At 40.6% G+C, this 14,481-nt stretch overlaps 1 long non-coding RNA gene across 1 annotated transcript; it reads right to left on the bottom strand.

Moving 5' to 3' along the window:
• Nucleotides 1–334: 334 nt before the first annotated feature.
• LOC113353029 lies at nt 335–1,224 on the bottom strand. The gene is made up of 2 exons (XR_003361048.1): nt 981–1,224; nt 335–646 (listed from the first exon to the last, which is right to left on the bottom strand). It is a non-coding gene; the product is annotated as an uncharacterized LOC113353029 (long non-coding RNA).
• Between the last annotated feature and the right edge of the window lie 13,257 nt (nt 1,225–14,481).

Genomic DNA, 14,481 nt, shown 5'->3' with positions numbered 1-14,481 from the left:
TCTTGAAATCTCATCCAACAGTCTTGATTGATTGATGACAGTGCACTTTACGGACCCGTCGGCGAATTAAACTTCTGAAAAGATGGTTGAACAGTCGTCCCCAACTGCCACAAATAAACAATCCCCCTCATGTATTGGTTGATTTGATAGTTACCTCTCCATGTATAGTCTAAAACCGCGAAATCACGGTCAAATATTATTGACAATGGTGATTTTTCTGCTCATTTTGATTTAAACTTGGTTAGCATGCTTCAATTTCAACACCAGTGAGTAATGAGAAACCAAGGAAACAAAGAGAGAAGAGAAGCCTATCAATATCCTTCAGTTTTCAGTATGCATGAATCCAAGAAAAACCTTTTTATGTATACATAAACTCAAATGTTACTACTGAACTTTCTACACATAAATGTGAATTAAAGATGAAAGTTAATGGTTGTATATAAATGAAATTTATGTACATAACATTGGTATATGAAAACACACGCAATCTCTCTGTGATGGTCATTGGCAAGCTGAGAAATGATGTGAGCTATACATAGATTTCATTCTTTGGGTGTACTCGACTCAACCAGGATTGACCACATCACGTGAACGTCTTCGTATGGACACGATTTAATGTCCTCGTATAAGATATATATCCCTCTGCCTGAAAATTTATTCTAACAAACCCAAATCAGTGAAGTTCATCAAAACAGAAGCATGGATGGAAATTTAAAAGAAACAAGAATATACAGAAGTGTTGATATATAGAAAAAGAAAGGAGAAGTACACAAGATGACAATGTACAGAATGATAACAGGATTCAGCTATAAGCATATTAGGAGTTAATTTAGTTTTGGAGAAAGAGTAGATTTGGTGATTCATAAAATTGGTTTTCAATATTTAACTAAAACTAGAATGCGAAACGCCCTCAACTTTAAGGAGAAAATAGTTAGAATGAAGAAAAAATTGAAGAGAGGGAGAGTGAGAGATAAACGTACTCTTCTTGTGAGCAGAGTTTAATCGAACCCACATCTTCTTCAAAGGAGTGAAGAGGGATTGAAGCCACCTCATTGGAGATCAACTGATAACTTCCAGCAGTTGGCCGTTCATAGTAGTTGAAAGAAGAGAATGAGATAAAAGGAGGCTTTTAAGCAGAGAGAAATGAAATATTTTGTAGAGAGAAAGGAAGAGGCTTGCTTAGACAAGGGTGAAGTGAAGTCTATGTCAATGTCATCACCACATCTCTACATGAAGCTAACGCAATTTTTTCATTCCCTTACAGCTTAATCATGCACACATATTATCCTCTCTAGGTACATTGTCACTGTCACTACTTTTGTAACCCTTGTTCTACAAGAGGCCATAAGTTTTCTACATAGTCATTTCACACTTATATTTATATATACTCGCTTTTTTTTTTTTCCCTTCATTCTTCACTAACTTTCAGAAAACTTTTTGAACCGGCAGTGAGTTCAAAACTGAATTCGCAGTCTCGTAGCCTTTGGATTCCTAAGATATGACATCATCTAACTATGAATTTAACTACAGTTAAGTTATATACCGTATTTAGTGCAAAGTTAAACTGCCGTATCCTTACTAAATATCACAGAAAATTCTAATAGCATAACCTCTAACGCGATTCTTATTTTTGGTCAGAGAGGATCTTTCATATCTCTTTTTGTTTTGGAAAATTTAGAATTTTATTCTAAGTATAAACCCTAAGTAAGAACTTATGCTCGTAGAAAATAAGAACTCATGCTTGCAGAAATAAGATCACAAACACAAAGCTTCTCAAGGAATGTATTTGCTAATATGTACATGAAGATGTTGAAGAAGTGTCTCTATTTGGTTCAGATGTGCAAGAAATATATCTCTTTGAAATTCTTTTTAGTGCCGACTTAGAAGAGGTACCCATGCATGCCTTAGATGTTGATAACAATGAATCAATCTCTCTTGGAGTCTCAGTGCCGAGTCAGTACTATCTTTAAGCAGCTCAGTTGCTCAACAAAATTCTAAAATCAAATTGGAGATTCTACCACTCCACGATGCCATGGATACTTTACTACTATCCACAACTTCACGCTGAGATTTGAACTGATTAACCTAATTCTCCAATTAAAATAAGCTTGACATATGGTTGAGAAATCTATGTTTCAGTAATTCAAGATTCTAAAGAAAACAGAGAAACCAAAGAATTGGAGAAACAAGAATTTTTATTACATAGAAATTTGTTATGGAATTTTTGTCTGTCTTCAGACATTTTTAATACAACAATTATTCAACACGAAAACCAAACACTTCTGTCAGTTCTGTGGAACGAAAAGTGCACAAGATAATGGTCAATTGACTTTGACTAAATTATTTGACTATACTTATTAACCCCCCTCAAACTGATAATAGGGACTTTATCAGTTTGAAGTGCTATAAGAAACAATCCTGAAACAAACATCACAGTTCTCAACTCTTAAGAAAGAGAGAAAGAAACAAAGAATCACTAAGAAAGCAAATAGTAAAAAACCAAGCTAAGCTGGGAACTCAACAGTATATGTAGGCACTTCATTTGAAGTAGAAGAAGTAGCTGCTGTAGTAGTTGAAGAAGAAATATCTGCTGATGAAGATAGTCCCAATAGTTGATGTAACAAGTGTTTATGGGTGAAAAATATTTCTGCTGGTTTTGGTAATTTTGGTGTGTGTGGATGAGAAATGAATCTAAACCCTAAACAAATGCACTGCATGGAAGTGCTTTCTGATTCGAGAGATCAATCTATACGATTCTGGCCTAAACCAAGAAATGGCCGTTCCAGACTTGCTTCGGTCACAAAGTGAAGGAGATGGGGTTGATCTTAGGGAGGGAAGCGAAGAAGGTGTTGAGATTGTGAAGGTGTTGTCTGTTTATGACTTGTATCAGAATGATGAACTGACTTGCAATAATGTAAGCAATCAACTCTGGATTTTTTCTGGATACGGATGACAACACTTGGTTTTTCTGTGTTTGTTCTTGTTGTTTGGAAATATGCGAAGGAACTATTTATACAAGTCATTGAGTACAAACCCTCATCTCGTAGGAAGTGGAGGGAGTTGAGTGATGGAGTAGTGGGGTCGTGTAGGTGATTGCACGATCACGTCTTAGCCCACTTCCCTCATCATCTTAACCGTCCATACCTCCTGACATGTTCTTATATATGGGGGCGTTGCACGCCGCACGCTGTAAACCGCCAGACCAATACCCCAGTAAGTATCCCACAGTTTGTGACATGTTTGATGTCTCGAGTGAATGGGTCGAGTCGTGGGACCCGCAGGAAATAACACGTGATGCTATTAGGTTAAATAACTAAGTTATTTAAGAAATCGCTATTCATGAAATATCGTGTATACTCGATGCATGCAATGCATCGAAAACAATAAATATGTATGAAGCATCTTTGTTTTAAAGCTTAACCAAATAAGTCGCGGATTAAGCGCCTTAAAGTATCATCACGCCCAACCATCTTCGAGTGATCGTTTGGAGGACGCATGTGTGATCTATCCCTGGTCGATCACTCCCTGTGGAAGAGTGGCGGACGGTGATCATCGAGGTACTTCATTGGTTACCTAGATTTTAACCTAGGCCGTCCGACCAAGCTAGTAAAGCTGGACGGACGAGATTGGTTTACGACACTTATTTGCGACCGTTGATGGAATTTTAGGATTTTTAAGAAGTGCGCAAGCATCCCTCTTTGTCTTGATCGAATCCAAGCATGGACATTATTTTTGGTGGGACCGACCGGGCATGCGTGTAGACGGCTTGCTGGTGTACATGTCCATACCGCTTTATCTAATGAAGGATTGATCTAGGCCACTCAATTTGACCGGCAAAGATGAGTGGCCGTGATCGATTTGCGATACCATTGCCGCAAAGGATTTGGAAGCCACGTGACATGCCATCTTTGGGCGCGCGTTTCGAGGCGCTCGTCCAGGGTTGGCCCATACCGGTCGGTCACACACATAGGTGGGCCCATGGTGATAACGTTGACCCTCTTGGTACCTCTCAAGTCTATATCTACACCTTCCGTTTGGGCTGGCGAAGATGGATGGACGTGATCGAACTACGATAGATATGCATCGCCACAAACCCTAATTAGGGTTTTAAAACAATCGCGCACGCATGACTTTGGCTTAACGGTTTGGCAAGCTATGCTTCTCCTTTGAGGAGACCGATCGTGTGGGGCCCACGTTGGGCTGACGGTGAACATATGTGCACCTCCCTGATGGTCCTAGGCGCGATCTAAGCCATCAAAACAGGCTGATTAAGTTGGATGGTTGAGATCAATTTAAGACGCTAGTGGAATTTCCGTGACCCTCGAGAAACCTCACGCCCATCATGTTTTGGACAAACGTTCATGGTTCCATGACCATGCCGTGAGCAAGCCGATCAGGTAGAGACAGAGTGGTCCCGTCAACGTGTGTATTAGCGCTTCACTGATCATTCACGGGATGATCTAAGCCGTACAACCAGGATGGTAAAGTTGGATGGTCGTGATGATTTTAAGACTGCCTTGAACAATCTAAGCTCGTCGAGCTTCTTCCAAAGCAGCGCAACCATCCTATTTTAGGGCTTGCGTTTGACGTGCTGGGAGGAGTTCGTGTGATGTTCGACCGGCTAGGGCATAAGCGGTCCCGCCGGTGGTCATCACGATGATCGCTTACTCTTTCCAGGGTTTGGCTAGGCTTGTTAAAGTGCGCGACCAACTTGTGTGGCCGTGATCGTTTCTGAGACTGATATGAACAGTCCATATTTTCCTTAAGGAAATAAATGCGTTCGATCAAGCTGAAAGTGCATCGACTCGAAATTCTCTTTGTCAGAGAGTAGCATGTATGGGTATTTCGTGCATGTCTCAAAATTGGCAATTGGAGATTCATGTTACTCTGCTGAGAGTGAACAATCAGTCGTCATGTCATGCTAATAATTAGAGCTCGGCTAGGAACAACACAAGAAAAACTAGGCTAATCATGCATTAATTGATAATGTTATAAACTCACAGAATATTTAGGATTGTTGCTACATGCACCATTCTGGGTGAATCTTGTGTATTTATCGAATTGCCTCAAATAAATAAAGCGAGAGGTTTTCTGCGCTCATCGCTTATTAAATGGCTATGTCCTTTGCATGATGTCAGCATATCAAAATTAGTTTTACAATTTTAGCCCTGAACTAAAATCCACCATCAACATTAAGTCCCCTGTCTAGCACGTAATAGTTACACTATTGCGAGGTAGGCATTAGATGGTGACAAATAAAAAGAAATTCACGGGAAAGGTTTCAGCGCGTGTTACCGGGATGGAGTCTGGCTCGTTCTTTGGGCGAGATGCGTTTCTTCTTATTGCATGGCAGCTGCCCTCAAATATTCGACAAACATCCACTGATCGCTATCCCACATCTGTGGCCTTTGCAGACGGAAAGTGGCGACTCCTTTTCTTGATCTTGTTAACTTGTGAAATATAAAGAAAACCCTGAGTCTTCTCCCATCGCAGAATCGTTTCTTTCCTTATCCCAGGTATTGCTCCATATCTATTACACAACTTGATCTTCTGATTGGTCATGATTAGAGCTAGCAAACAAGTTGAAACCCGCGGGTTAACCCGTGCCCGGACCGTGAAAACCCGAACCCGGGCCGGCTGGTTTCTAAACAAGCCGGGTTAGGGTTGGAGAAATGGTGACCCGTCAAAAAATGGGTTAACCCGTCCCGGACCGTACAATCACGGGTTAACCAGTTAACCCGCACTTCGTTTTTGCAGGGTGTCACTAATACTATACGTGTCTCGCTCATCTGCCATGGTATAAAAACAAAAAAACCCTACTTCGTCTTTTATTCTCTTTTCTTCTCCGTCCGCAGCACTTCCCAGCGGCAAAGTTCACATACAAAGTTGAAAGTTCTTTCGTCTTCTCCGTCTGCTACTACTTCGATCTTGAAGGATTTGAGTCATTTGACTCTTGAGTTTTCTCTGTGTAAGCAAGCGGGACTGTGGGTGTGGGAGAAAGTCTGAAAGTGAAAGAGGTAAACCCCTTTTCTCATACCCTATTTCTCTTCGTATCTTCAAAACCCTATTTTTGATTTCAATTCTCATCACTCATCAGGTAATGTTATGGTTTTCGAAAGTTAATTTCTTTTTGTTTTGTTTTCAATTTTTTGGATGTTAGGGTTTGAATTTAATTTTTTTTTTTTTGAATGTAGAAGTCCTTCAGGTGCAAATTAATCTTCTGGTAATTTGAATTTCTCCATCACTTTGATTCTATTTGAATTGTTAGAGGTTAATTTCTTGATAGATTGTCCAGTAACTCCTTTCTTCAATTTCTCTGTTAAGGTTTCAATTGAAGTTCCCTTCTTTTTAATATTGTGTGGAAGACCTCTCCATCCTCCAGGTGCAGTAATTTCTCAAAGATCTTCAGGTATAACATCTTGATTAAAGATTGGTTTGAATTTAATATTTTCTATGGTTTTATTAAGGATTTGCTTATGTATGTGATTGTGAATATGTGATTGTGCATATGTTTTATTAGGAATCTTGGATGGATGTTTTTATTAGCTCAAAGCCTCAAAGGCTCAAACTATCTTGGATGGTAAGCAAATCAATAATATTTTTTTTAGTTGAATGTCTAAATCTTATATATAAGTTATAAGTTATAACATTGGTTGTTTTTATCCATGTAGGAAAAGAAGATATGGATGAGAACAATGGGATTATTGAAGAAGATGTATTAGGATTTGAACCTGATGCAGTGGAGGATGGGGCAGTGGAGGATGTGGAGGAAGTAAGTTCTTATGCGTCTAATTAGTATGCGTACTTCTTCAATATAAAGCGGGGTAATTTGCAAATTCCATGTTTTTGACTCGAATCTTTTCTTTTTTTGGTTTATTTTTTCTTGAAATTACAGATTCATATTGAATAGTTGGAGCAACTCAAAGACATACATGGAATATGAGAATGTTTTTTGGACAGACAGTTATTTATCACTTACCAGTGTCTCCAAATATTGCATAGAAAAGAGATTGGAGATGTTTTTTTGGACAGTTAACACTTTTTTTGATTAACCACACAATATATATTTTGTGCAGGAAGTGGTTGTTAATATCTTTATTGTCGCACTTGGTGATACAAATTACAAACAATGGTATTGCTACAGTCTCGGAGGATTTTTTTCTTTGTGGAAAATATCATCATGACATGAACTGATGAAGTACTGTAACTAAAGTATTTAAACTACTAATGACTAGTATTTGTAATTTGTGTTCTTTTAATCCTTTAAATGCAAAATTAGTTTAGTTTTGCAATTTTGAGTTTTTGAATGTGGTCTGAATGTGGCCGGAAGGCCCGGAAATAGCCCAGAAATCGATTTCTGGCGAGTTGACTCAACATAAACCAGCTAACCCGTGAGCTCCCGTGAACCCGCAAGCTTTACCCGGGACGGGCGCGGGTTGGAGAAATGACCACCCGTGTAGAATTTCAACCCGCAAGCTTAGGCTTGTATTAACCCGTAACCCGCGGGTTGGTCACAAGCCAGCCCCGGCCCGCCCGTTTGCCAGCTCTAGTCATGATTTTTTTTTTTTATAAATATAATTATAACCTCTTCCCGCAGAATCTCATGGAGGCTGCTGGTAAGTACTACTCCGGTACCTCTCCAGAAAGAAGCTTCGAAGTCAATAAACCTGAGGCTGATGGTGCGTTCGAGGAGGTGATGGCTAAAATTGAGGTTCCGCTTTGCGAGGATGATCGTGCTATACGGGCATGTCGATTCTTCATCTTCGCATTGCTCGAGAACGCACTCAAAATCTTTTGGTTTCTATCAACATAGAGGAAAAATGGAGGCATGATGAGGCATCGCAACCACTGGTAAGCACGAGAGCTGAGAGGTTTGCAGCGCGGCTAAAGAGGCGTCGGATTGAACATGAACGGCCTCCGAGTGAAGATAAACGTGATTATGTGATTCACGATGGTGTGATAATCCTCGATTCTGATACTGATGAACCCGCGCGTCCAAAGGTTGTCAGCACAATCTCCCATGCTGCGTTGGTCTTTGAAGAAGATATGGAAGCTGTTCCTACCGAGGGCGTTGAAGCGGAGAACGTCGCTGACTTTGCAGAAATATCCGAGAGGGAAGCTGAGGTATATCCAAAGGAAGAAGAAGTTTCGGCCTGTGACAATGGTGTTGAAGCAGACTCTGACGATGGTGAAGGCACGGTTGATCTCCTTGATGACTAAATCTCCCTGTTCCCTTCTTTATTTTTTTTAGACGAGTATTCTATTATAATTTGTGAACACTTACTCCTTGTACTCAGTGGCGGCTGAGTCTAAGGTCTTATTTTTTTTACTTGCTTGTTTGAACAAGGGTTTTATATTGTTTTGAGATAAGTATTCCAGCATGACTATATCAGAATCCTCTCAGGCAGTGATGCGCCTTCATGTGATCACACGTTATTATTGTGATAAAAAAAGTAATGCCATAATGAAACACCACGAACCTGTCTGTGCTCCTGACATGAGGTCTGCCTGATTCTGTTGGAGTAGACTGCTGAAAGCGCTTTTCCTCTTTTCCTCTGCACATATTCTATCCCTCCAACGTTTTCTAAAGGATATGAATTTTTTTTAGGGTTTTCTTTCTGGTTTAATCTGGTGGGTACTGATAATTTAGGCTAACTCAGAATTCTGTATCATGTTTAAGAGGTAAAGAAATTTCTAAAAGGTAATAGTACTTTGATTAATTGAAAATTGAAACCCTAATAATTATGAATGCAAATAGTGCAATCATTTTGGAGGAATTACAAATATTGCATTAAAGGGAAATTTTTGGAGGAACTACTACAGAGAACGCTGGAGGAAAAGGGTAGTACAACGCTTTCAGGTATTGTAGGGCTTGATCCATCATGAGTGAATCGTCACGCCCTCAAGATTGTCGGCGTTGATGATCTTGCAATAGTCGCCTAGTATGACATCTGCTACCAAATGCGGTTCATCTTCCTTCGTCGTTGGCAAATCAGAGTGAGTAGTCATCTTGAATTTGGGACACATTGTCTCTGACTGATTCCAAGATCTTGGCAAAGTGCTTGAAAGGACCGGCACCCCACTCACATCTCTTAGTGGCGGTTAGGTTGTTGATCGAAACAAGTCCCGAGCTTCAGCAGAAAGAGGTTTTACTGTTTGTAAAAAAGGTTGTTCAATGAGACTTACTTGGGTTCGGAACCTTTTAAGGTATGAGTTCGGGCTTTCTCCAGGAAGTTGCGTCACATTCGCAAGGTGTTGATACGGAAACAAATAATCTTCAGGATTTGACAGTTCATTGGAGATTCTTTCAGGTATTGAAATCGGCAAAGGACACACTCCCAGTGCTGCTTTGTTGTCGTGTATCCACGAGAGTCCCAGAACCATGTTGTAATTCAGATACTCTTTTACTATGTAAAAATTAGCCTGTGTTAGAGAATCAACGATTTTATCTTTAAGGTCAATGCATCCATAGGCGTCTCTGAATTCTCCTTCTGAGCCTCTGATCACGGTTGGGATGCGAATAGCTTCTTGTTTTGAAATCTTTGCGGCTCTCAGATTCTTGATGGCAATGATGTTGAATTCGGACTGCATCAATCAATGTGCTATCGAACTCGACATCCTTCAAACGAGTGACGGTCAGGAGTCCCCAGTTCCCCTTGCTGGTTGCACCTTCCAGGAAAGACTGAGTTTTCGTTGTTTCCCTTTTTGGATACAAGCGCCTTCCTGACACAATGCGGTTGAGGGCTGCAAATATATCTTGACGCTGTACCTTGGAGAAATACAGAATTTCACACAAATGTTCCATCATAGACTGTACAGTCTTGTGAACAGAATCCCCAGAGATTATGCAACTCCTAATAGGAAGAGGATCCCTATGAACACCTTCTTTTCCTAACTGGAGCTCTCCTGCCTATACTTTTTCTCTGAAAATGTGCTACAATTTGTTGCAATCCTTAGTCGGGTGATGGAAGAACCTATGGTAACGACAATATTTGGGATTTTCCATCTCTTCCTCGGTCGGCGGACGTCTGATAGGAGGTAGCTTGATCGCGTTATCCTGAATCCATGCTTCTAAGAGTTCTATTACTTCATTCATGGGAAATGGGAAGTTCGGGACAATATCTCCAGCTTCTTGCACATGAGTTTTTCCCGCTCCCCTTCGAGATGAAGTTTTCTGTGCTGGAGATGCACACTTGGGTTGTTGTTTTGTTGCTGAAGCTTTCCTTTTTCCTCCTTCGCCCACCACGCTCACAGAAGGACCAGTATTATATTGCTTGTTGATGAGATGCCTGATTCCTCGACTCTTACGCGTATCTTCGTTTCGAACAATTGTGGTTCTTTCGAGCAATGCTGGGGCTGTTGTGGCCGAACGCTTAGCGGCTTCATGGAGCTCAGAAAATGTTTGAAAGCCCAGATTCTCTAACAAATCACGGTATATGGGAACCATTCCTTTAGTGTATAACTACACCAACTGGCGTTCGGTGACATTCGGATCATGGCAATCCAACGCCTGAATCCTGAATCTCTTAACGAAGTCGTTTGGATGCTCGTTGTTTCGTTGAACGATTCTTCCCAAGTATGAAAAGGTGATCTGCTCAGACATGAAGAAATACTTCCTGTAGAAGGCACTGACCATCTCACTCCAATTGGATATGTTGTTAGGTGCGATGTTGTTGTACCAGGTGTATGCTCTTCCAGTAAGTGATTTCGAGAACTCTTTCAGTCGAAGAGTATGATTATATTCATGTTCTCCTAAAGATTCCAAAAATCGAGAGATATGTTTACGAGCGTTACCAGTACCATCATAAAGAGAGAATTGAGGAGAGGTGTATCCCCTTGGAAGGGGAATCCGTTGTACGTCTTGAGGGTATGGAGGTTGATGCTAGTGCATGTCCATTGAATTTCCTTTGCTTTGCTCTGGAGGAGTCGATCCAGGTCCTCACGCATAATGAAGGTGGATGACTGGTCCCTTTACCTTGAGCGCTCAGGAGCAACACGAGTTTCTTCGTCCATGTAGGCCCGCGCCGTTGAAGTGTCTGCTCCGGGTGTATTCACTGCGCTCCTTGTTGGTTCCGGGGGCTGTCTTGACTCTTGTGGAAATCGCTCAGTTAATGTCTTGAGAAAAGTGAGTACCTCTTTCTGAGTTGTATCCATGTCCGACTGAACCTTAGCAAGAACTTCCTTCCTTTCCATCAAATCCACAATGGTAATAGGGGGTTGTCCTGCTCTTGTTACTCCATCCCCTCGCCATGATGGAGGAGTGTAAGTTGCTCTGGTGACGACCGGAGGTGTTACACTTGAATAAATACCAGGGTTTGCGGATGCTCTGGCTATAGTGATAGAAGGTGTCACGCCCACTGGAATATCTTATGCTCCGCTAGTGTTGGTGGTAAAAGAGATGGCTCCACGAGATGTATTGATCACATTGGCAGCTCCACTGACAGGGACATCGATATCAAGAGTGCCATCAGTGCTACTTCCATCGGAATTGATTGTTGATCCTGACCTAAGATCCACCATTTTGAAATCAGTAAAATTGAATTAGGTTTTGAAGAAATTAACTTCATGACCGAGAGATTAATCTCCCACTGTGGTCGCCAATTGTTTATGGGTGAAAATTATTTCTGCTGGTTTTGGTAATTTTGGTGTGTGTGGATGAGAAATGAATCTAAAGCCTAAACAAATGCACTGCATGGGAATGCTTTCTGATTCGAGAGATCAATCTATACAATTCTGGCCTAAACCAAGATATGGCCGTTCCAGACTTGCTTCGGTCACAAAGTGAAGGATATGGGGTTGATCTTAGGGAGGGAAGCGAAGAAGGTGTTGAGATTGTGAAGGTGTTGGCTGTTTATGACTTGTATCAGAATGATGAACTGGCTTGCAATAATGTAAGAAATCAGCTCTGGATGTTTTCTGGATACGGATGACAACACTTAGTTTTTATGTGCTGGTTCGTGTTGTTCGGAAATAGGCGAAGGACCTATTTATACAAGTCATTGAGCGCAAACCCTTATCTCGTAAGAAGTGGAGGGAGTTGAGTGATGGAGTAGTGGGGTCGTGTAGGTGATTGCACGATCACTTCTTATCCCACTTCTATCGTCGTCTTCACCGTCCATACCTCCTGACACGTTCTTATATAAGGGCGCGTTGCACGCCGCACGCTTTAAACCGCCAGACCAATACCCCAGTAAGTATCCCCTAGTTTGTGACATGTTTGATGTCTCGAGTGAATGGGTCGATTCTTGGGACCCACAGGAAATAGCACGTGATGCTATTAGGTTAAATAACTAAGTTATTTAAGGAATCGATATTCATGAAATACCGTGTATACTCGATGCATGCAATGCATCGAAAACAATCAATATGTATGAAGCATCACTGTTTTAAAGCTTAATCGAATAAGTCGCGGATTAAGCGTCAAAAAATATCATCACGGCCAACCATCTTCGAGTGATCGTTTGGAGGACGCATGGGTGAGCTATCCCCTAGTCGATCACTCCCTGTGGAAGAGTGGCGGACGGTGATCATCGAGGTACTTAATTGGTTACCTAACTTTTAACCTAGGTCGTCCGACCAAGCTAGTAAAGCTGGACGGACGAGATTGGTTTATGACACTTATTTGCGACCGTTGGTGGAATTTTAGGATTTTTAAGAGGAGCGCAAGCATCCCTCTTTGGCTTGATCGAATTAAATCATGGACATTATTTTTGGTGGGACCGACTGGGCATGCATGTAGACGGCTTGCCCGTGTACATGTCCATACCGCTTTGTCTAATGAAGGCTTGATCTTGGCCACTCAATTTGACCGACAAAGATGAGTGGTCGTGATCGATTTGCGATAGAAATCCATTGCCGCAAAGTATTTGGAAGTCGCGTGACATGTGATATACGCATTTATGTGTCTATTTTGATTTCAAATGTATATATTGTTAGTGCTCGATTCTGTACTTATTTGGTTATTTTATGTATTTGTAGGTGTTTTTGGAGAAATAAGCATTTGCGGGAATATTGGCTCGAAAAGTGGTATTTGTGCTCGTGGGAGAAATTACTATTCGGATCCTCAGTGTGGATAAGGGGCACTTCAATTACTAAGGGGTGACCCCAGGGCAACTACTATTGGCAAACCGGAACTGGATAGGGGGAGGTCATCTTCCAAAATTCAAATTCGGTAAAAAGGCGGGAAAATTTATTGCAGTGAAGAACAAATTAGGGTTCTTGATTTGGAGGAGTTTGAGGTCGATTAAACCTCTGATTTTCATAGGATAGACTCCTTATGGGTCTAGGAATCTGATATGGGTGTTGAAATCGATTAGACTGGGCTCAATCGACGAATTTTTATCATAAAAGAAATATATGGAAAGTCACGTGTGTGACCTGTTTTAGGGAATTTTAGAGAGATTAAAGTGCTATGAACCTTCCCAAAGATTTGTATCTATCTAAGGAAGAGTTTAGAATAAAAAGGAAAGATCAGAAACGTGTAGAAATTCTAAAACAAGAAATTGCCGCAACTTTTCCGTAAAGAGAGGGGAAGAGATTTTGGAAGATTTGGGAGAGACTTAATCGATATTTTTGATATAAATAGATTGTTTGGGTCATATAGAAGGGGTGTCTGGATTTTGGGGACCAGAGGAAGGCCAGAGAAGAAGAAATCAGAGTTGTATCAAACTCTGTTTCTGCTGTTGCTGCACATCTCAAGAACACGAAGAACATTGACGCACGAAAAACAGTCGCAGAACAGTATCGTTATTCAACAGCAGAAGAGCAGTAACGTTTATATACAACAGTTATCATTGTTCCTCTTTGTACCAGAGATCTGTAACACTTTTACGTCGTTGCAAATGAGCTGCTTTACACCGTTCACTCTTTTAATCAACTTTTGAGCAACAAACATGTATTTTGAGCAAGTGATTAATATGAGGAGCTAAACCCCAACACTGGGATGACGTACAAAGCCATATTTCATGCGTGTGGTAGTTATATTTAATTCTTTTTATGACTTTTTGCATTAATTTAATCGTTTTATGATTTTTCTTAGTTAGTTGTGAAGTCGTATGATGATGTATGCTTGGTCTAAGTGCTTTTGATGCATCATGCTAGTGATTTACAGTTAATCTTTTTAAAATCTACCCTGGAAAAAAATTAGAGTCAATAAACAAGAGCTATAATTGTCTAAGAATTGATTTTTGAACCACATGATATGAGGTTTGGTGGAATCCTGAGTCTTAGTAATCTCTCGACATTATGACAAACCTTGTGTATATATTTTCTTTATTTTTATTGTTTTCTATTATTAAGTCTGAAATAGAGTCTACACAAGTCCGAGTTGAACGAACTTTATTTACCACTACAAAATTACATCAATTTTTGGCGCCGCCGACGCGGACTTGTATTTAGAGTTGTTTAGGTTTATTTTTATTATTTTTTGTTCTCTTTTACGCCTTTGGTATTTTTTGATTCTTTTCATATTTGGAGCGAAGC

This window comes from Papaver somniferum, chromosome 2 (assembly GCF_003573695.1).
Source record: "Papaver somniferum cultivar HN1 chromosome 2, ASM357369v1, whole genome shotgun sequence".
Taxonomy (NCBI): Eukaryota; Viridiplantae; Streptophyta; class Magnoliopsida; order Ranunculales; family Papaveraceae; genus Papaver; species Papaver somniferum.
The sequence above is the reverse complement of the archived record's forward strand: the minus strand, read 5'-3'. Positions and strand labels throughout refer to the sequence as shown.